We start from the raw sequence: 23,697 nt of genomic DNA, 5'->3' as shown, positions 1-23,697 counted from the left end.
CAGGAAAGAAATAAAAAAAAAAGTTATATGCTCCTAAATTATATAAAAAAAGCAAAAAGAATGTTTTATTACTGAGAAACACTTCTGAAAATTAAAGACTGTAGGCCAAAGAGAGTGTAGGTCAAGTAAAACAACCCAGGCTGTCAGAAAACCTGTGAAAGGTTAATCCAACTTCTGAATTTTCTCAGTTGCTACTTGACCTATTAAATGTAGACATGCCATCTGATTAACATGAAAGGTTAAACAGTTAGTTCCTTGCAGAGCTTCACGTTTTTATTCAGAGCAGGTTATAATGTCAGTCTTAGGTTATATCTATATTCACAATTCCTGCTGGTCACCTATCAGATTACTGAGGAGGACTCTCAATAACAGGAAAGCCGTAATAAAAAAAAAATCAGTCCAATTCCTTCCGTCATCACAGGTTTATTCCAATTTTTTTGACATATACTTCTGGCAGCAGAATTGCTCCTGCTCACAACACCAATTCCCTGTGCATCACTCAAATACCTCACGAGAATAAATAAAGATATCCACCAAAGAGCACAGAATTTCAAAATATATATAGTTGAATTTTCTCTCAATATATTTCACTCTATGTGATGGTTCTTAAATGAAGGTAATTTCTCTTGAGTTATAAAAGGCCAGCTTCTTGTCCCACCATCAGTGTCTAAAATAATGCCCAGTTCCACAAAAAAACCCCAACATTTCTTCAGTAAGTGTGCTCAAGTTTCTGGCACTACACTGCTTAGTTTCATGGATGCAGCATCCTGACTCTTCCAAGTGTCATCAATCCCATAAGACCTATTACACCCCTGGAACCCTTCCTATTGCCTTCTGAAGGGACAGGAAAGGTGGGAACCACTGGCTGAGAGAAGACAAACAGGCATTGACTCAGTAATCAGAAGTTGTGTTTTCTCCTAAGCACAGCCAGTTTATAGCAAAAAGGACCTGGATAGAAAACAAAGCGAAGTATATAGATTTTTAAATATTTATACAGACAAAGACCAATTGAAAATTATGTATAAGATGTTCAACAGGTATGATTCAATATATTTTAATTTGTTCCAAAGACTTTATGCTATGCTAATCATAGTACCAGAGATATATCAAAAGAAAAAAGCCATTCTTTAAAGACAGTGTGTCTACTTTCATTATGTCTAAGTCTCAAATGTTGCTTCTCTCTGTGATTTAATATTTTGTCCTTTAATTTGGTCTATTTCTATTTCCTTTAGCATATATAAACCAAGTAATAATTTCCTCTGTCTGTTAAAATCTTCATTTACTACTTTTAATGAACAAATATTAAATAGTCATATACATATATATGTTTAGCATTTATATATATATATAAATTTATATACAAGGTTGCCTGAAGAGAAGTTTAATCCATTTTCAAATATGTACACATTTTACCCAAATAGAAATACCTAGTTATTTTGTAAATGTAAGTAATATTATGGAAGACAGTATTCAAATGGCTAGATAGCTTCTGAAAAAAAAAATATATAAATAGATACTAAATATAATTACTCTATATATTATATATATATACACTAAAAATATATAATATTAGAATAGTGAATAATTACTGAATCTATTCACTAATAGAATGTACTAAATATATAAAAAACAAAATAATACCCAAGTATGTATGCTAGTTGTATAAAAAGAGAAAGAAAGATACAGCTTGAGACTAATTTTTTTTAATGCCAACCTACTGTATCAGAGCCAACTGTGAAATACCAGAGGTAAGATGTGCAAATCCATACATTTAAACTGCTGGCAAAGTCTTGCTGAGTAATCTGTAGTACAAGTCACCCACCTGGAGCATTCACCACACACTACCAGGGGTGTAACACCTTCCAGGCTTTTAGGTGGGAGCATTCCATCTCCCTCCCTCCCTCCCCCATCTCTGAGCCCATGCATTACTGGGTGAAGAGCAGATTGTCCTTGCAATTCCTGCCATTCTCCTGCACTGGCAGCAGGCAGCTCTGCTCTTCAGCCGCACAAGGCTTTCCGTGTCCAGGGGTGGATGAGTCTTTCTTCAGTGACAGACTACAGGGCTTTTACAGCCAGGGACTCTGCACTTTTCATCGCTGCAAGGCCTTAGGAACAGACTAGAAAAATGTATAAATGCTTTGGGGATAATTCTGCATGCAGATAACTGCAGGAATATCTTAAAACTTCTTTGGTCCTGTTTTCTAAGATTACCCAACTGTGATTAATTCTTCAGTGTTTAAAGGACTACACAAATACGAGAAAAAAAAAAATTACTGGAAAATCTTTGTATTAAAGGCAAAAATCCTAGGTATATATTTGAAATAAGTTCATTGAACAAGAACTATGGGACAATACATAGTTACCTGACATCAGAGTTCATCACAAAACACCCATTGCCATTTTCAGTACAGAATAACAGCAAGAAAAGCCTCAGAAAACTAATAGCACTGTATTGACATCTATTGACATGATATGAGAAAGTAAAAAAAGAAAGGGAGAGATGATAACAGGGTAATAACAGGAATGATGTATGAGGGCTTGTAAAGTCCAAGATGAAAAAATAACATAGACCTAAATATTCGGGACACATGGACTTTAGGGAGTGTTTCTTAATATTGCAATAGCTTGGTGCAGGGAAGAGGAAGAGAGATTTTTAAAGATTTCTTTTTCCCCTGCTGAGAAAGATGAAGTGGAAGAGAACAAGTTGTGTGCACTGTTGTCTGGGAACAGCTGGCTGTGCATTACCACCTGAAGCTGCTGCACCTCACTCTCTAGTCCAGTGAGGGTTGAGCACACACTCAGATGTCACAAATTCGGATGTCATCAAAGCCCACAGCCAGTGATATTACTTGAGCTTTATTATAGTGAAACAGTGTAAAAGTACATTAAAATAGCATAACAAAGTAAAAAGCATATACATTATAGATGTAATAATGTACAATCCAAGGAAACATTTAACCCAAAATAAATCAGTTCTCTTTCCCAATCACTTCAAAATTTGTAAAATAACTGAAACAAATTTATAGTTTGTGAAGAAGTGCTTCTATTCATCACTAGCCTTAAAACTGTTCATGTTTATAAGCCTTTGAGTGAAGCTTTTATTGGTATATTTCACCAATTCAAGATATTTTCATTCATGAAAAAATACTGGGAAAAATTAATTCAAACACGTGAAATTTTCAAATAATCATATATTGTCAAAACCTTGTTCATTTATTTCAGGCTTCTATAGCCCTATTACCTTTCTCACTGCTTACTTCATGAGTAACTCCAGAATTTTCAGTGCTGTCAAAGCAACTCAAAACTAAAGAAAACCAGTGAATCAGCACTATGATCTTTAAATGGATATTACACATCATTCATACACCACACAAGGTAATATGCTAGAGGTAATATCTGCTCCAGTTCTTTTCTTTCAGCTGTTCAGAATGTGCAAATGGCTGTTTAATCCCAGAACAATAGAAATGTTATTTTAACCTGCACAGTGATATTGAATCACGAGTACAGTGTGACTCAGCTATGAGATATGTGTGTATGTCTGTGCCAGACAGGCAGTCATTCACCTCTCCAACACCCTCTTCACAAGGCACTTAACACATACAGTCACAGAAATAATTACTAGGAAAGATGAAAAAGATTCCATGCTCCTTTGATGTTTGTTCTCATCTCCAAATGCATTTTCAGTACTTTTCAAACTGTTCACTCTGCACAATAAACTTGTGCTATATAATTCAGCATCTACTGTTCTTATTTTGCTTACTTATACCAATATTTTTCCTTCAGGTAAAAATCCAAATCTTCTGGGGCCACATGTCTTTACCAAAACCGTAGGAAGTAATTGAAAACACTTCCTTTTTTGTAGTTTTCAATATGAAGGTCTGTACTGCTCTTTTTTTCTCCGTTTTATTAAAATAATCACATAGAGAAAATTTAGTAATGAAATACACAGAAGCTGACAAGACAAGAAATTTTATTTTATGCAGATAAATAAAACTCCAAATACTGGCTATATTCAGCTATCAAAACACAGCACATTAATGCTGCACTATATTCATCCATTTCCAGTCAACAAACATCTCATAAAAAAATACCTCTTTGTTCTACTTAGTACAATTATTACTGTCTACACCAGAAATATTCTTGATATATATCTTTAAACTTCCTTACACAGGCAAATCTGTGCAAATCTCGTCTAGTTTCTGGGTTTGGGTGTAAATATTCTATTCTAGCTTTAATTGTATCAACCAAAAATAAGTTGACTTTCTGTTTATACAATCTCTACATTAAAAAGGTAAAAAGTTTAGATATTGAGGAGAAGAAGAATTTTTCCCTGTGATTTAAAGGTAATTATGCACACAAATTTCATCACCACAATAATTTCTTTGTTCATGTGTTAATGGTATGTGAACTTTTTCTCCTCATTGTAGATCAGGACATATAACTAACAAAAAAATACTCAATCCATTTCTGTTCAGTATATTTTAAAGAAAAAAAATATTCAGGACTTATGTCTGAATATGCCACTTCTGTCTGTGAAAGTTAAATCGGTGATATCAGAACCAGTTTCAGAATGCTGTTATGCTACTGCCTTTTACATAAATCATTAAGAAAACCTATTCACCCCAGATATTAACATGAAGAAAATCAATATTAAAAATATATAAGAAGTAAACATAGAAATTACAGAAGGATATTCTGGGTTGGTTTTTTTTCATCCTTTCCAACTCATTTGCAGCTGGAACACCTAAATGATTAATCAGAGACAACTACATGTCCAAAGAATTACTGATTAAGCACAGACAATTACCTCTCCAATGGGAGCAAGTACCTCTGAAGAACATACAATATTTTAATAACATTTTTTCTTAAATTACTTTTCGTAGAGTTTTCTATCTACTATTAGAAGACAGGACAGCAGAGCCCAAGTAAAATGCCAGAGAACTACATAAACTTGAAATGGAAAACAAAATAACAAAATCGTCTGTGCCTTCCATGCCTGGTTAGGCATGCTTTTTCTTCATATCTAAATTTGTACCACTTGTCATACAGCTTTCATGGCCAATCAACTCAAATACAGTTTCAGAGCCCCATCATGAAACATGCAGATTCACTTCTGAATTCTATCAAGCTAGACTTAACCTCAAGTCAAGGCACTGTTATGTAATATTTTAATTGATAAACACAGCCATCAAAACACAATGTATTGAAAGAAAAACAACGATTTTACTTATCTCTCGTTCCCTCAAATTGCTTAACATGCAGCATGATTTCCTGATCTGAAACTGTACTCCAGGATTTCACAGTATTAGCAGCAGGTAGAAAAATCCATCTCCCTCAATACTATCCCAAAGACAGAGGAAGGACAAGCCATTCATAACGAGGTTTTACAAAGCTGCAAATGAGGTGAAGCAACATTTGGGAATGAATCATCAAAGATCACCTCTGTACTTTGACTTGGAAAACCTGCTCAAGAAGTGCTGTAATGCACAATCCCACGTGATTTGGTCCCAGGCTCATTAATGGAACACATCCCCACTTTGCTCTACCCTCTCCCATTATACAAGATCTACTGGAAACTTGACCAGCAACGCTAACACCTAAAGTTGTTTCATAGTCTTGTTCAGGAGATGATTTCTCATTTAGATTAACCTTCAATAAGAATGCTTACAATTGCAGCATTACCTATCAAGCAAAAAAAAGCAATTTTACCACAAAATTAATTCTGATATCCTGACTGCTATATCTACAGTGGAAAAGTAAATTAGACATTGAACACTTGTAGAAACATGGTATATAGAAAAGCAAGAATAGTGCCCCAACAAACACAAAAGGGTTTTAGGAAATAGGCAATTAACCACATGAAAATTTAAAAAAAAAAAAAAAACAAAAAAAGAAAAAAACACAAATATGAAGGTATCCTTTTACACATTAAATTGTGTATCATTACTGGATTACTTTGACTTATCTCCACAGTGTGACTGGATATTAGCTAATCAGATATCAGCTATGCTGAAAATGAAAATGTTAGTCCTGAGGCTTTTACATTCTGCAGTTAATAGTTGCTTCAGTCACTGCACTCAGTATGGGACCAAGGCTAAGAGGAATTATAAAGACTTTTTCTTATTTGGATGCAAAATGCTTCAAACTAAATTGACATACTTAACACTGTGCATTGTCAAAATCACTATAATGCATGTTTGTTCATGAGAATCCCACTGGCCAAGATGACAGCTTTAAGTAGTGGAGATACAGTTTGGTTATGCTGGATCCTGGAAGCAGCTCCCACAAACCCAGTCCTTCACCAGATCACTGTCCTCATATTGCCTTGCATTAAAAAAAAAATAAAATAATCCCAGAAACCACCTTTGTGGACTGGTTAGGATAACATTGTTGCCCAGGGAATTATATGGAGGATAAACATGCGCAACTTGCAGCCAGAAACTTCTCTATAGCATCTCACACAATTCCTCCTTTAACTAAAAAGCAACAAAATATTACCTTTGCAACAACCATCCCACCCATGCTCTGATTCTCTAACTTATAGAAATGTTCAGTCATAAAAAGAATATGACTTTAGATATTTGAATGACACTGGGATTATGTCACCATGGGCATATCAAGCACACATCAAGCCCAGTGGCCCCAGATCAACAACAAAAATTATCATTTTGCGGCATAAAAACCCACAATTTTCCATCCTATTTACTACTACATTTTGTCTATAGGTTGATACAAAGGAGTTTCACTAATATAAAAAATCCAAATAAAATCTTTCAAAGAAGTGACAAAACAAAAATAAAAAGGAAATTCATACCTGTAATAAAGTGGTCTGAAAATGCAGCCTTAAGATCTGAATGTGTATGTCAGGAATTCTTAAGTGAAAAAAAAGTTCACATCTTTATTGACAGCTTTAAGAGGTGATTTCTTATGTGGCTAAATGGTGAAATACTTGAAATTGAAGCAGTAAAGGTAAATAAAGTAATAAAGGTAAAAAATTTGATCTTTTGACATATTTTGAAACACAGAAAATATTCAAAATCTTCTCTGTAGTGATTAAAGCAAAAGGAATAGAGTGGTCACAGTTTAACGAACTTAACTGAGTTCAGCTCAGTTTTATCTACCATTTAAAAAAAAATTGAAATAATCAACTGCTCATTTATTCTAGCCGATAACAATATAAGATTGCTCAGTACTTGTACTAGGAAAATATATTGTTGTAAAAACTTTGCTAAATTGAACTTTATTTTTTGAGAATTTTAGTTAGAAATTTTAGAATTCCGATACCAGCCTAGGTCAGTAGTCCAATGTAAATTCAAGAGTTTCACGGAATGTAAGTAGTTTTTTATTTTTAAACTTGTAAAAGCTCCTTGTAGCAGCACCAATATTTTTAGAAGAGAAAATTGTGCACCAAAATATGTTTTTCAAAAGGAAAATACTAAGACCTTCAAAAATCTAATTTACAAATTCATTTATTATTAACTTTTTTATCCTGTGTGCATATGCCAATTTTAAAGATCTTTCTTTCACGCTTGTTTTCATTTGAAATATGGGAAGCTGGAGATTACATGGTATTTTAGTATAATACAGTACATTACACAAAATCCCGCCCTCCCTTTCTCGTATGGATGCTGTCTTGATCTGAGTAACAGCTAACAATTAAACCTGAATAAGGGTAATAGAATTAGTACATTTTTTTGTACACTGCTTAATATTAGGCATGATTTCATCCAGAACTGTCCCTTACTCTTGTCCCTTGTTCCCTGTTAAGCCCTCAATACTCCAGTTCAATTTGTAGTGTTTAACAAACTGCACTCATGACAGCAAAAAAAGTAATTCACCAAGCTCACTAATAACCATGGTACCTCCTACATCAGAAATATAATTTGGAATTGCATGTTCATAATATGCATTGAGCATATTTCTTCACTTATATTCAAGGCAATGAAATCTCAAACAGATTTCTTATATAGATACCTAATAATTCACTGTCCTAATGTAGAGTTGGAATAAAATGAAACAAGCTACTTTGCCAATGAGAAGAAATTTTATTTCAAGAATAGCACTTAGCTATTACAACAACTATGTTTAGGAAACCCACCTTGCTGAGTAACCTATAATATCTGTGTTACCATCAGCTGATATAAAGAACTTGCAAAGCCAAATCAAAGATGTATTCTATATTTGAGCTAAATTATATTAAAAATAAGTGTTCAGCAAAGTTTAAGCATAAAGAAACATTGAAGCTCAAAGCATGAAAACAAACAGCAAGGAAGAAGAGATCCTCTCTTTCTTCTAGTTTAGGAGTCACATGTGTGTACTAATCCCAAGATAATAAACAAGCTTCTCTTTTTCCATCCACCTCAACTGCTCTGAAATCTGGAGGGAAAAAAAAAAACCAAACAGGCTACATACAGCCCCTTTTTCCTAAATAACTGAAACATACTTATAATAGCTGAATGTGGATAAATGCACATATACATTTATATGCACACATACAAAAATCCATTTTCCATCAAAGTGGACTGTACTCTTTTATCAATAATCAAATAGATTGTTGTCTTCCTCTCTTGCACCAAAGTATTCTGCCAAAGTATTTGTTGAACTTGGATAACTCTCTAATGAATGATGAGAATCACTAGATATCACACATTAATAAAAGAGCACTGTGAAGAAATTAGTACCTTTTGGCAAAATGCAGATCTAAGTTGTAGTGACACCAGAGAAACAGTGGCTTGGCAGTAAAGTCTCATAATGAGTCATGATCAAAGGTTTAGATTTCATGTAGTGAAGGTAGATTCCAAGCTCTAGCAGAGACTGCACAACATCCTGAAAAGCTAATTTGTATTTCTTCCCTACTCTATAACTCTCAACAACAAAGGAAAGCTACCTTGGATTGACTGAAAATACTTTTTTAAAGCAAAATGTCTCATTTGCTTTGCAGTCAGAGAGGAAACTAACCTTTTCATTACTTTAGGGTTGTTTTTCTTTTCGTCTTTGATGGACAGGTAAATGATCATCCTGCATGCTGTATGCTTCCTTTAAGGTACGGGTGCTACCTTTCCCAGACCTGTCAATTGTAATTCTAAGAACTAATTTAAGCAAAAGCTCCTGGCTGCACACCTCACAGCTTGTCAAAGAAATTGGCTCAGCTACTATTTAGGTACCTACACAAGGCTCTGTGTATTAAGGTATTGAGAATGTGCTTGGCTGAAAGCCTGTGGCTTGTCCAATTGACTTAAAATCAAATTAACACCATAACTAGTAAAATATACAGAATACGACATAGATATCCAGAGCTAGATGACATTGCAACAATTGATATGATACCTTCATTGTTCCACACTCATTTAAAAAATGTTGCATATGAGATATTTATGAATGTCCATGTTTCTTTTTTTTTTTTTATTTGTGCCCAAGGGGGTAATGCTTCTGGTGAGAAAGAAACACATTATTAAGAAAAAATGTTGGAAAAGGGACATGTACATGCTTGGGAAAATTTATTTTATCAGTATTGGTATTGCTTTCAATGTAAACCAATACAAATTTTTCAGAAAAAGTATAAATTAAAACAATTTAATTATATACATGCAAAAATGTATACATTCACATCGTGGACAGAAATGAATACTCACATTTTGAACATTGATGATTACAATAATGTACAGAAAACTGTGTTGTGATTAGCTGTTATAGAGTCTTCAGTACACTAAGTTCATTGCTGTTTAATGAGACAGATCTCAATCTAGCAGCTAATAAGTATTAAAGTTACTGACACAAAGCAATCACTGCCTAGAATACAAATAATTCAAGCATAACACAGTCAATCTTCATAGTCTTAAAAAAATCTTTCTGGCTGATTTAACAGACAACATTTGTCAGCTTCAAAATTGCTCTAAAGCGAAAAGGACAGGAATAAAACAAACTAGCTTCACAAACATACATGGTAGAAATAATGAAGATGTGGGTCAGTTAATACAATTACTTTCTCCATTACATGTACTCCACAGATCATGTATCTAAGATATGTGCATTAAATGAATTAAAAAATTATTAATAATAATAGGTTACGAGGATATTATATATATCAATAATGCATTGATGATGACTGAAACAATTATAAGTTTTTATTGTTTGATTCAATTGAAAATAATAATTTGTAACACTAATTCCAGGCAACACTTACTACTCTAATTATGAAGTGAATGGCAGTGCCATAGATCATAAAACCAGAAAATAACTATCTTTTTCATCTCTCTCAACTAGAGTTCATAGAATCAATCTGTCAATTCTTTTCCTCAGCCTTGAACAGAACTATTTCTCCCAAAGGAAAAACTACGATGAAGTATGCACTGAAATATAATTCTGCATTATTTTTTTCTCATTCATAAATAGGTTGAGTTATACTAGGCTTTAAGCTACATATTTTTTCTTTTTATTAATGTATTCTTCAAATCTTGAAAACACAGAAAACATTGCTTCATGTTTTCCTTTGCACTCATCTGTTTAAATGGAATGTTCTAAAAAACTCTTAATAGGTATTTGTGGGTTTTGCACACCTTCATTTTAGAAAAGGTAGCACCCTCCTTTTTTTCAGGTGTTGGAACAGAGGAATAAACAGGTTGTTTGGCAAGTGACTTTTCAGTTTGGTAGTTAGAATAATACTGATATGACTTCTTGGAACACTTAAATTTATATAATCAAAGCACACATTGCTGTTGTCATTTCCAATTCTTGGTGTCTAAAATTCAGAAATAACAAAAATGCAAGTGGAGGTAAGATGAAAATACATTGATCTCAGGAAATTTTCCAGCAGCTGTGCAGGGCATAGTGCTCAAAAGCATATGAATTAAATACCAAATATTCTTCTTCCTTAAATGATCTTTTTTCCTCGCAAATCTTTTCATTGCTGAAGAAGGTAGGGTGTGTATTTTGTACAGCTGTTAGCTGAAAGCAGTGGATTTCTAGAACTCAAAAAGCCCAGACTTTTGGAAATGGTATAAGTTAAAACCTTTATTTACTTGGAATTACATAGACCTTTCTCTTTATTCTACATGATATGCAACTTCTGATTCTAATGTCCTCATGTTTTTACATCACTTTTATCTCAAAAGCCTCTTTTTGCTGCATCTGCTCCCTTTACCCTCAGGCTGTCCTCATCTTGGCTACTCCTATTCCCTTGAACACCTATTTGTCTGGGAAACAATCAGAGCTGATAATCTTGCTAGTTCTCTTCAAAGCTGGGAGACAGAAAGCTCATCTGCTCTGGGGAATGAGCAGCAGGAACTCAGCCCTGCTTCCCTCTTTTCTCCCCATCTTTGCTCACCACCCCCTCCAAGGCACTGAGATATTCCTCAATGAAACAGGCATGTACAGGTTGTCATGTTTGCTATCCAAAAGGGTAGAATATCTTCAACTAAAGTAATAGAAAAAGAAATTATAAAAAGCTTCAGTATGAAAATTTGAATATTCTGAATATTTCCATCTGGAAAGATACCCAAAATCTTTTAACAGAAGTATTTTATGACAGTCAATTTAACACCTCAGAAAGGAAAAAAAAAAGTAAGAAATAGATCATGGTGGGGCAGACAACTGTTATCCATCAAGACATGACTACTTGGGAAGATTGCTCCATGAAACTAATTAATGACATTGTACATATCTAAAAAATATTTGTATGTATAATGCTTTAAAATATGCTACTTGAACCCTCCTATATGGTAATTAACAGCTTAATCTGATTTAAAAACACAAACCAATGAATCTATCAATAAGTAGGTTTGCAGACATAAATAAAACACAAACATAAGTACTTGTTAATGAGTTTGGAATATGCAATCTACAGGTATCATTTAGTCAGTGCAAATTTACACATCCTTTTTTTTTTTTTTTTTGCAGATAATAACTTGAAAGATACAGGTCATAAGCAAAGTCTCTGTGGACCAGTATGTTATATGATTTTTCAAGTCTACAACTAAAAATCTTAGTGATATAAAACTGAAGGGTTTGGTTTTGTTTTGTTTTTTTTTTTTTTTTTGGAACAGTCATTACATTTCCTTCTACCAAGACCTCAGATTGTTATGTATTTCTTCTGAACAGAAACATCTGTCACTGACTTCTACTGGCTTCAAAAAGCCCATATATATAAAACCTAAGCTATCTCCCATTGGAGTTAAACAGATTTTTTACTGACTCCAGCAGGAATAGAAAACTCTGAGGAAAATGGCTCTCAACCAAACAAAATAGAATATAATGCAAGATCAATCTGCACTAACCATGCATTTCATTTTCACTCTCTATGTAGAGTGGAAAAGGCATTTATATTTGTACAATAAAATACTAAAAGACATTTACAAATAGTATATGGGACACAGACAGGAAAACTGAAATCATATTTCATATTACTTTAACTCACCTGCTGCTTTGCCATGAAAGACTACACTCTTGTTTCACAAAAGTTCATTTCTAAGATGCTTAGATATAATGTGCTTTTTCCTCATAGAAATCTAGAGTTAGGGAACTATTTTTAAGATGGGCACATGAAAGCAAGGAAAGATGTGTGAAAGACCAAAGGCAATACCAGGTGGAAAACATGTTAAAAACAAGAAGTAGAGTTGTCATAAAACATTTTCATCCTAATAATGGCAGACATCTACTGATCTTTTTTTTAATCATTGGTTCCATTGATTATGAAACCAAGCCAGACCAACCTAATCCTTACACAAAATTGCATTAAGACCGTAACTTACAGTGAGAGTTTTCTCTTTAAAATTTCTTTAGAAAGAAATCAATTTCAAATAATTCAGAATGAAATCTAAGTGTGATTTGCACAAAATATAAACTACAAGACCACATGAAATTCAGCACTACCCTAACAACTCAAATAGATAGTTTCACCTGTACCTCTAGATATAGATATCATCTGAAATCAGTTCACCCTTCCTATGTCTTAACTTTAAAATAGGAAATGCCTTCAGGCATTGAGTACAGTTTATGTTGGCTTTAGATTGTTTTATTATTATAAATTTTCTTCTTCCTAAATTCCAAGGAAAGGAAAAGTTTTACATGAAACAGAAAAAGACAGGCCAACCCTGAAATAAGGAAGCACTGCCCAGCAGCCAGGATCCATGATGATGGCTCTCATTTCTCATGCATCTACTTTTCTGCTAGCTTGTACTACAGCTGGAGATCTCTGTAGTGCTTCACAGCTGCACCACTGTGATGGGGTGCTTGCTAATCTCACATATCACAGCCAGAAACATCTACCTTCCAGTAAATTATTTCACTGAAGCAGTTCCAGAGAGAGAAATCAAACAAAGCAAAAATCAAGAGGATCTGTCACATTTGCATAGGAACAATAGATACAATCAAACAAGGTCAAAAGAATATTTCACAGAGGTATTAGTACTTTAGCAATGAAAACAAAGTTTTTCAAAAATTATTTGTCGTACATAAGATTTATATTAGATTTTCCTTTTTTAAAGGATATATAGTTATTTTATTATGGTTAAACAGAAAATTTTCAAGCAGTGTGTTTATCTTTGAGATGCAAATCATTTTTCTCATATCCTCAAAAGGTTTGAACTTGAAAGTTTTCTAATGTAATATATGTAATATATTGTAATATAATTATAATATAAAGTAATATATAAAGTATCTTATGAAATTTGCTGGTCATTTAAAGTAAGATCACTATAGAAAGAGAGCAACAGATATTTTAGGAACACATAGTTATTATTATACAAATAAAAGACATTTGTGTCTTACAGAAGTGATTTTTTTCCCAAAGATTACTGATATAAGTCCTGTGTCGACTGTGGTCACATTTGATGAATAAATTTTTTTTCATTTTATTATTTTCAAATTGAAAGTCATTCTACTCATTCAATAAGCATGAGCAAAATAACCTTAAGACCTCTTTGAAAAGCAGTTTAACATTATATCTAACCTTTTTGAAAAACTTTTTTTAGAGGAATTGAAAAGATATACTTTTTTTGCACTAAAATTAAAGACACCATCATTGCAAACAGCCAAATTTTTAAACTTGAAACTGTCAAAATTAATCCATTGCAGCTTTTCTGCACTAATTAAATTAGGTTAGCACATCTATCTCCAGAAGTAAGCCTTTTAGTGTTAAAAAGGGTCACAGTCTCATGAAGTGTTACTGAGCTCCTATACAGTCTCTTCATCGTAACACTATGCTAAGAGCAATATATTTTACTCCTGGGAAATAAATAAGTACAGAAAGTACAGAAGTGAAAAGGTCAACAGAGATGTGTAAAGCAAAAAAAAAAAAAAAAAAGCAAAAACAAAAAAAAAAAGGATAAAACAAAAACAAACTCATTTGAGGAAAAACAATTTGCTAATGTAAAAGATATGCATAGATGTGTATCCATACCACACTTATATATAAGTATTTATACAACATCAATTAAGTTAAACTCCAGGTTTTCTTTGAAAAAAAATTGGAGAGTATGTCTTTTTTACTGTATCAATTTTTATGTCCATGGCAATTATGTCTAGGCCATTCTGTCTGGGATTTCTAGCAAGTTTTACAATGCTATTATTCCAGTCACACACCTTCACCTACATTTACATGGGAAACTCATCACTCCCATGTGAGAACAAAGCTCTGTTGTACTCCACAGCTGCTGTGGTAACAGGCCACAGTCACAGTACTCACTATGGGAATGTAGAGAAAATTTTTAAAAAGGAAGAACTAGATTCTTTGTGATCTGATACCATCCATACAAACAGCAAGTAGATAATTAATTTATTTTGACTGTCACTACACTTCTTTTTGCAGTAGTGAAGGGGCTTCACAGAGCTATACAGCCAGGCAAAAGGGCTTTGACTCTTTTAACAGGTATTCTGAACCATGCTTTCACCCACTTGCCCCAAACATTCCAGAGAAATATTTCTTTAAAGCAACCTGTTGGAAGGGACATTACAATTTTCACAGATTTTTTTAAATTTGGGGGATCTACTTTTTTTTAAAATGCTCTAACATTTTCAATCAGATGTGTAAATTTAAGCTACCTTTCTTTCTTTACCTGTTTTTGCATAAAAGATATAGTAAAACCAAAATTAAAATACATGGTTTTTTATAAAGCCAAGTGGTTTCTCTGAATTAACAACTAATAAAATAACTAATATTTCACAACTTTAGCTGTTTCAGAATAGAGAAGTAGCATACAGAGAAGACAAATTATGCTCCTTGTATTTTTAGACTTTGAAGAAACAAGACAGGGGTGGGCTTTGGTTCATTGTATCATTTTCCATTTTTTTTTTTTTTTTCCAGTGAACTCTAAAAAAAGATTAGACAGCCTTCCTACTTTGCACTACCTGTTCTACCTGGAGGTATTTGAAGAGTTTTTAACTTTTAATATGTAATTACATATATTATTGGAATTCTAGACAAGCTTATTCTGATTCACTTGTCAAGTACCTGGACTTTGCCTTCTCTGAACATGCAACACATGAAATGAAACTGAGAGCCGTAAACATCATATAGGGTGATACCCAAGGGTTTGTAAGAAAGCTGTTTTGCAGACCAAATCCTCAATTTTGTGAAATGCAGTAGACTAAAATACTGAATTTTAAGTGAACTCCACGTATTCTGATTAGATGTCAACAAGATGGAGAGCCTACCAACAAGCCAAAGATCAACTCATTAACTATGCATAAAAGAAATATGCAAGTTATTGGCATTTACATTTTGATGAGTGTTTACAACTAGACGTCATATATGACAGCAGAAACCAGGACACTGCTTTACTATTTAATTTACTGAAACAACATTGATTTGAGAATTTCCATTTTGTGAACAAGATATAATATAACATGGAAAGCTGTAATAGTCTGTTTGCTAAGACACAAAAAACGTGAGCAAACTGCAAACAACTCATGCATATAATGCTATAAAAGTATTGGAATTATACATATTTTGCTTTTAACATTGAAACACTGTTGGTATGGATTTACAACACTGTTTTCTTAGTTTACTGAAAACAAATCCTTTAGTCTTTTTCATTACACACAGCCAAATCTAACAGTGCCTGAGAGCAGATGAATGCATGAAAGTTCTCTCCATAATGAATTATCTTCTCCCCACGTGAAGATTTCAGAGCTCTGTATGCTGCAGGCAAACATCACTAGGGAGTACTAGAAAAGCATTCTAACTGCTATTGTAACAACTATAATTGACTCTAATTCCACATATTGCAGATAAATATCATGGGAAATTTCCAAAATTATGCTCAGATCACTGTTAGTCAATCCGCTGCATTCTTATAAAAAATAGAATCTGACATTCTTTCCCATTTTCATGCAAGGAGCATATCAGTGTGTTACATGGGTTTTGGCAATCAGCTTTCAACCATGGGATAACAGTAACTAGGCTAGGTTACAGACACCAGCGCAGGGAAAAAGAATTCAGCTGCCTCCAGGGATTTCATCTACTTCCTGGCCTTCAAAAGAGATGATGGGAAAAAAATCAGTTTACAGTAAATTATTTCCTAGCCTAGCTAACGAAACTTGCTGAGCACTGTGAGTACAGCAGCTTTTTGAATAGCTAGAGAATTCCTGGTGGGTAAATCTCAGTGTGGATGCAGGATGCATAGTCAGGGAGGTAGATGTGTACTTACTGAGTATATGAAAGTGTAAATATCTAGAGTTCCAGCAGAGCTACACAATTCCTTTACGTATAATCCTCAAAGACTCCAAACAGACATTACTGACTAGGCTCCATATAATAGAATGTGCAAACACTATATACAGCAGAGGAAACAGCTTCCTTTTCCAGTTACATTATTTCTCATGTGCCTTTCCCTATTCTTATTCAGCGTCACACACTAAAGAGGTTTATATAGTCAAATAGAGATATTTGGAAAAAGAAATTATTTGCTTTTCTGTTTTGGAAACAAAACTTTATTTAGCCAACTTGGTAGACTGAAAATTCAGGCCACTTCCAGTGAACTCAGCTTTACAGACTACTGAAGGGTCTGAGTGAAGTAAAATTCTCACATTATTTACATAGACCTTTGAATAGAATTTCAATAACCAAATCAGAAATTGAAAGAGTCATTGAGTAAGCCAAGAGACCAGTTAATACAAGACACAAGGTAATGGAGACAAAATGGACACTACCTTTTTCTTTTTTATCATTTGCTAGTAAATATTTGAGAGCACAAATGCTTCTCCTACAACACAATAAACTCACTTTATAAACCAATAGCCTTCTGGATGAACTATAGTAAACATTACCTGCAATCACATACAGTGGCCTCCAGAAACCCAGTTTTAGAATCAGAAAACTCACAACTAGATTTTTTTTTTAAGTTTTCTTGGGCTCTGAGCCATGAAAGAATGACACATATACAGTACAAAGCAATTTGCATGATATGAGCAAATATACAGTTTTATATAAATAAATATCCATTAAAGGGCAGTTCTTGGAGAGAAAAGCAAAGTAAAAAGCTGAAATTTCCATAAATTGACAAATATAACAATTAGAAACTTGTATTTGCTGCTGGTATAGAAGATGCATGCTTTTTTCTAAACATTTGGTTACAAAGTAGCAGACAGTTTAATCTTGCATTTGCATATAACTCTGACTTTCACACATTTAAAATTCTGACAAGAGAGGGCCAGCAAAACAGGGCCAAACCAGTATGATTTTTTTTCATCAGACCCTCATACAAACTCAGCTGTTCTGTAGGTTAGGATAGCACAAATACATGAAGATTGACACTACATTTTGCCAACTAATACTAGTAAGCTCAGTAAAAAATCCTGATGAATCTTCAAGTACATTCCCTCTAATGACAGAAAACTGCTCATTTCCACAAAGCACAAATGCCAATATCTTTATGTGAGCTCATCTAAATGACCTTAAAAGACTTTCTTCTGTTTTCTCAAATAGTACCTTCTGAGGAAAATCACTCTAAAGAGACATGAAAAGGTCAACATAATGTTTAAGATGATGATGATAAAGAACTGAAGAATCCTTCTAAAACTTGGCCATGCCTTCAGATAGAGAGTGTACATTTCTGGTCCACTCAACTAATATTTAATAAAGAAGTCAAAGACTGCAGAAAGTATCTAATATGGTGGGGCAAATACAACAAAGGAAAACTGAAAAACATGCACCAGGGTGCACCTTTATCCAAACATACTGCATTCTAGTAAAAATCCTTTCTTTTGGAGAGCAGATGGTATTTCAGCATGGAATAATTTGCAGCCCCACTGATGAAAGGCTTTTTTGGAATTTTTTTTTTTTTTTGCTTTGGCCTTTTTTATTTTAAACCTTACTACAGCTTGAAAGACTCCTACCAACAAGCTTTTGAAGAGCTATGCTGGCTGAATGGGCTCCAAAATTGCACTAAAAAAAGAAGACAGTTCATTTTCTAGATGATGCTCACTCCCACACTCTTGAAGTTAGGATGGTTAAGTACCACCAAAGTGTCTGTTCATGTTCTGCTCCATGTGAAGTTTTATCAAAGTACAATGACTGGGAGTCCAGTGCAGCATTTATTTCTCATGCAGCATTAAAGTACACTGTCACACATCCAGTTTCCCAGCCTTCCTGCGAAAGCTATTCCTGGCCATTATACTTGTGTCCAATGCCAGATGGGCCTCAAGAATCACTGAATATGTTCCAGTTAATCTTTTCAGATAAAAAAATCTACTCACACACTTTCTTGAAAAGAAAAGGATCCTCATTAAAAGCATACCTTTTTACAAAGCCAAAAAGGATTATAATTCCTCATTAGAAACACATACAAAAATTTTATTTTCTTGGTCACATACACACACAAAATTGACTACTACACATTTCTGGTTTCTGTTCTCAAGACCTCGAGGAATGTCTTCTGCGAAGGATAAAGAAAATCTCCACTTGACTACTATCCAAAAGAGCCTGGACCTTTTAAAGGTCAGCAGCAGCACATTACAGGTCCTCCTGTGACAAATATTTCTGCAGTCATCAGTGCACTTGTATTACAAAGACAAGAAAAATACAAATGTAGAAGTTTGTAAAAATAGGATCAGTAAAAAATGACAACTGAGCAAAAAGATAGCTAACCTGCATTAAGAAAAAAGGTAGACTATAATACTGTTGAAATTGTAGAACTATTATTAATACTGTTATTTAAAATAAGATTTCAAAGTCAATTCTTTCAAAAGAATAATATCTTCCAAAGGTTCCAAATATCCAGAGCAATCAGGGGAAGTTAATGTGCTGTGAGTTCTTTACACAGGAAACTTATAAGAATTTTAAGAATCTTCTAGCAAAAACCATACATCTTTGTCTTAGTAAATGAGAAACAAACTTACAGTGACATTGGCAACAAAACATGAACTTACTGCTTGTCAAAATCAGTTAAAATGTTAGAACATTTGCATTTCCAAATCTATAGTCTTTTCACTACGCTCTGTTTTAGCTGTAGGCATTTGTGTGACAACTGTATGTAAGATGGAGATGTACACTATCAAAAGTCTCTAAGAACTACAGAATCTACAAGACTACTTTTTAAATCTCCAGGAATAGCTACTTTATACATACATAGGAACACAGTTTCACATAAGATTCCCTTCAAAAAGATCCTAAAAGAAAAACACAGGCTCAATAGTTCATCATGATTTTCTCTATTAAAATGCAAATATTCACATGTTGTAATGATTTATTAAAAATATTTATCACCCAGCCCAGGATTATTTGTCAATATTTTCCCTGCCTGCAGAACAGGAAAGAGAGCAATACTGCTTTTTTTGACCAAATATAGACAGCTGTCAAAATATAGGTACTCTGCACTTCATCTTCTCCCAACCCTAACTGTTTTTCACCTGGGATCCCTTCTTTCTTCTCTAGAGTCCTCATAAGTACATTTACAAAGTCCAGTTTCTCCAATAAGCATGGTTATCTTCCCTGGAGACAGAAGCATTTTCCATGGATTATGTATGTCCAGAACAAATGTACTACAGAATGGATGTAAATAGGCTGTGAAGGAGCCAGGGATGCAGAAAAAACAGCTGCACTTGCAAGAGAGGGTTATTCAGTGGACAGAATCAAGACAATGTAAGTTAAATTTTATTAAACTTCTTTGGCCAGTTTTTTCATTACAATCAGTACTTAAGACCTCATGATATTTGTGTTGCTTTAGACTTTCTTTCAGGAAGGAAAAAAAGTCTTAACAAGACGACAGAACACAGGAAAAAAAGTGAAAGGAAGGAAAGACTCATAACTGATATTCCCAATACTAAGGAATGCGTATACGTTTTATTTGCATTGTACAAAATGTTTTTTGAAAATTTCAAAAACAATTTCACATTATTTGAAAAAGTTTTGTTACTGAAATTCAACTAGTTTGAGAGACCAAATAAAGATCCTTTGTTCTTTCTTTTTTCAAAATATGTTTTTTTATATTAGGAGTACATTATATGAATGGTTTTCTTCCTCAATATTCCTTCCCCTTCATTGCCCCATATACACCTTCACGCTGTGATATCAAAGTGCTTTGGATATTCTTTTTTTTCTAATGATGCAAAATTAACCTACAGCATTCTAAGTCAAATTAAGTCTGCCCAAAACACATAATTACATAGTGTCTTTTTCCACTGCTTTGAAATTCAAGAAAAAGGATTCCAGAATGCAGAAGAAAAGGTACACCACTATGAAGTCAATGTAAGCATGGTGCTGAATACTAGACACATTTCTGTGTTGAACCACTAAATAAAATCTTACAGTCTTGCTGATAATCTAAAAATAATGGATTTTTTTTCTTAAAAAGGGTTGGGCTGATCAGTAATTTTTTGCTTAAAAATCATTTTAAAGAGGCAAGTTTAATGGGAACAAAATATTTCACAGGAACATATTGTTTGGATGAACTTTTGTCATTTCTAGACTGGAATATCTATTTAAAAACACAGCAGAACACAAAGATTTGACTAGTGGTTACATTCAAAGGAGAGATGTAAATTTATTTTAGAAAGTCAATATTTATTTTTCACAGAACTATGCCTAATTTTTCATGATTTTATTTCTCACAGAACTATAGCTAATTTTTCATGATTTTATGAACTTAACTTTTATTTTGAGATAGTAAATTTCTGTAATTCTAAATCATATAGACATGCACAGCAGTAGGCCCAAGTATCTCCATCAGAGCAATTGTGCCATCACAGAGCTACACAAGCTCCATGATTTACCTGAGAAACCCACTCGGTTGTTGGCCTACATCCTCTCCAGTGTACACTGATAAGAATACCTAAGCTGGCTTTTTATGCATGAAGCAAGACCAGGAGTGTCCCCAAGGGCTGCAGTTATATTTTAGCTTCTTGTTTCGTCCTCCATTTAAATGCACTATCATTTTACAACAGGTCCTCTGAAAACACATAGCATATTCTTGCATCAATGTGATAAGATTCTGAATTATCACAGAAAGTTTTCAGTCCACAGAGTGCATCAGCTAGGTGGCTCTAATTGAATTTCTTTTATATACACACTCTATAATGTTTATAGTAATCTTATTTTCTATCAGCAGACTTAATAATCTACGTTTGTTTATTTTTCTGACGTAAGTCTGTCGAACACCTTTCAAATATTTACACTGAGCATGGGATGACTAAAGATATGCATAAGACAAAGGTTTTCTGTATCTGGTTTAATTGAGATTATCTATGCAAGAGTGAAGTAATAATTTAAAGATAAAATGCATTTATTATTTTCTAAGCAAGGGAACAGAGGCGGTGGCAATGAAAGTAAATGAAAATAGAGTTTGCTACAGTATGAAACTCATCAAATATTTACCTCCATCAAGTATACACTATCCATAGAACTATACAGGCTGAAAATATTTTCTTATATTTTGGGGGGTTTTAGCACGCATTCATTTCTCAAGCACAGTTTTGCTATCAGATCCCATGCACGTGTTTTGCACTAAGGATGGATTTTGATCATTTGCATTATGTGTAATTAAAATAACATTGATAAAATCAAGATATTAAAAGTAAAAGAAAATAAAAGAGGCAATGAGACTTATTTTAACTAACAATAAAACTATTGCTATCAGATACAACAATTTATGCAAATTAGATTTTTTTTATTACTGTAAGATTCCTATCCAGACAAACCACTGTCATATTCCACTGACACCTGCAGAATTCAGACAATTAGTATGGTAGTACGTCCAGGTATAATTCACCATTTTTTTCTAAACCCAACCATCTTCTTCATCACTTCACAGTCTGCCTCTTTCTGGATTTTCTACTTCAAGCTCCAAGTGTTAGGATTTATTTCTATGGAGCTGGATCAATGAGTTCTTTTGCACTAGTTCTGAATTTTATCTCATCTGCCAAGGCTGCAGAATGATGTGGAATAAATGAACACCTGCTCTTGAAAAGGAAGCTATCTGAAACACCAGGCTTTGGCAAGATCAGTACAGAGTATGCATGTCACCCAGAAAATCTGTTACAATGGCCAGCTGCCAAAGCATTTGTTCCCGGGGAAGCACAGGTTAAAGCTGCTGTCAATAATTTGTCTCAAGAAGACAAAGAACCCCATCAAAGTGGGGAAAAAACTACCAATATACCTTAAAAAATACCTTTTTCAAACAAAAATATTTGAGTTCCTTCTTTTCCACTACTTCTAAAGAGATAGAAATATATTGTTGATACACTGAGCAATGATTCAGTCAGAATTGAGTCATAAATTCATTATTCTCCTCAGGGACAAAAAATTGCTGAACATACTTTGTAACAAACTGAATTTGATGGCATAAATCTGGTACAAAACCTCCCTTAAGCCTCTGTTCTTTTCATCAAGTTAAAAATCTTTAAATATATATCCAAAGAAGTTTTGACTATTTAATTTTTTCTTTTGTGTGCATGAGTTCTGGAAATAAGATATACAGGAAAAGAAAAGAGTGAAAGAAGGAAAGTGAACTTCAATATCAGAAGGAAATAGAGATCAAGTAGTCTATAATTATATTTCCTGTCTCAAAATGTTTAAATACAGAAAAAGCTTGATACCTTTTTAAATACCAAGTCTTCTCTGTCAGCGTCTTTCAGAAATGCAACTGTCTTGGAATTTTGCAAAGCATATAAACTTCTGGGACCTACTTGACATCCATAAATGTGATAGAGTCTTAAATTTTGTTTTGAAGACATAAAATGATAGGCATTGTTCTTTTCTTTTATACAGGAAAGTATTAAATATAACAGTAGCTTTCTTCTAAAGATAGTATTAAATTTTGTTCTTCTTTAGTTGAACATGGAAGATTGTTAAGGGCTGTCTTCTTTCTTCATGACAGCATTTGGCATATTTAAGACTCAAGCATTAACTTGCTTAGCTGAGCAATATTTTCTCTTCAACCAATGGTCAGATAATAAAGTTTTAGCAAAATTCCATCAGATATCCTCGTTGTCTTTATGTTATGTCTGTGTACTGGTTTGAGTATGACACAGCTTCTTACAAGATTCCCTTTGATTTTTTTCAACAAAATATCTGTGTTCTCAATGACTGCAAAGTCAGTTCATTGTGGAGTTCAATATAGTGTAAGATGCAACATTGGCATGTAAATCTGGAGCAAGGCTTTTAAAGAGAACACAAAATATTGTACAAATAATTAAGGAAGGAATATGAATGTTTACTTCCATAGGTTTAGGGCGGGTTTTTTTCTCTTACAAATAAAGAGGTTAGGG

General features: G+C 33.6%; 1 protein-coding gene and 1 long non-coding RNA gene across 3 annotated transcripts in view; one reads left to right on the top strand and one right to left on the bottom strand.

Annotated features, from left to right (window-relative positions):
* Positions 1–23,697, bottom strand: part of GPM6A (glycoprotein M6A) — a 114,226-nt gene that overhangs the window by 36,972 nt on the left and 53,557 nt on the right. The gene's annotated exons all lie outside the window — the stretch shown is intronic.
* LOC140683943 (uncharacterized) overlaps positions 4–23,697 on the top strand; it is a 49,215-nt gene continuing 25,521 nt past the window's right edge. The window contains exon 1 of the long non-coding RNA XR_012055616.1: positions 4–23,690. This is a non-coding gene — a long non-coding RNA (uncharacterized lncRNA). The remainder of the gene's footprint in view (positions 23,691–23,697) is intronic.

The sequence above is a fragment of the Taeniopygia guttata genome, chromosome 4 (genome assembly GCF_048771995.1).
Source record: "Taeniopygia guttata chromosome 4, bTaeGut7.mat, whole genome shotgun sequence".
In the NCBI taxonomy this organism is placed as follows: Eukaryota; Metazoa; Chordata; class Aves; order Passeriformes; family Estrildidae; genus Taeniopygia; species Taeniopygia guttata.
The sequence above is the reverse complement of the archived record's forward strand: the minus strand, read 5'-3'. Positions and strand labels throughout refer to the sequence as shown.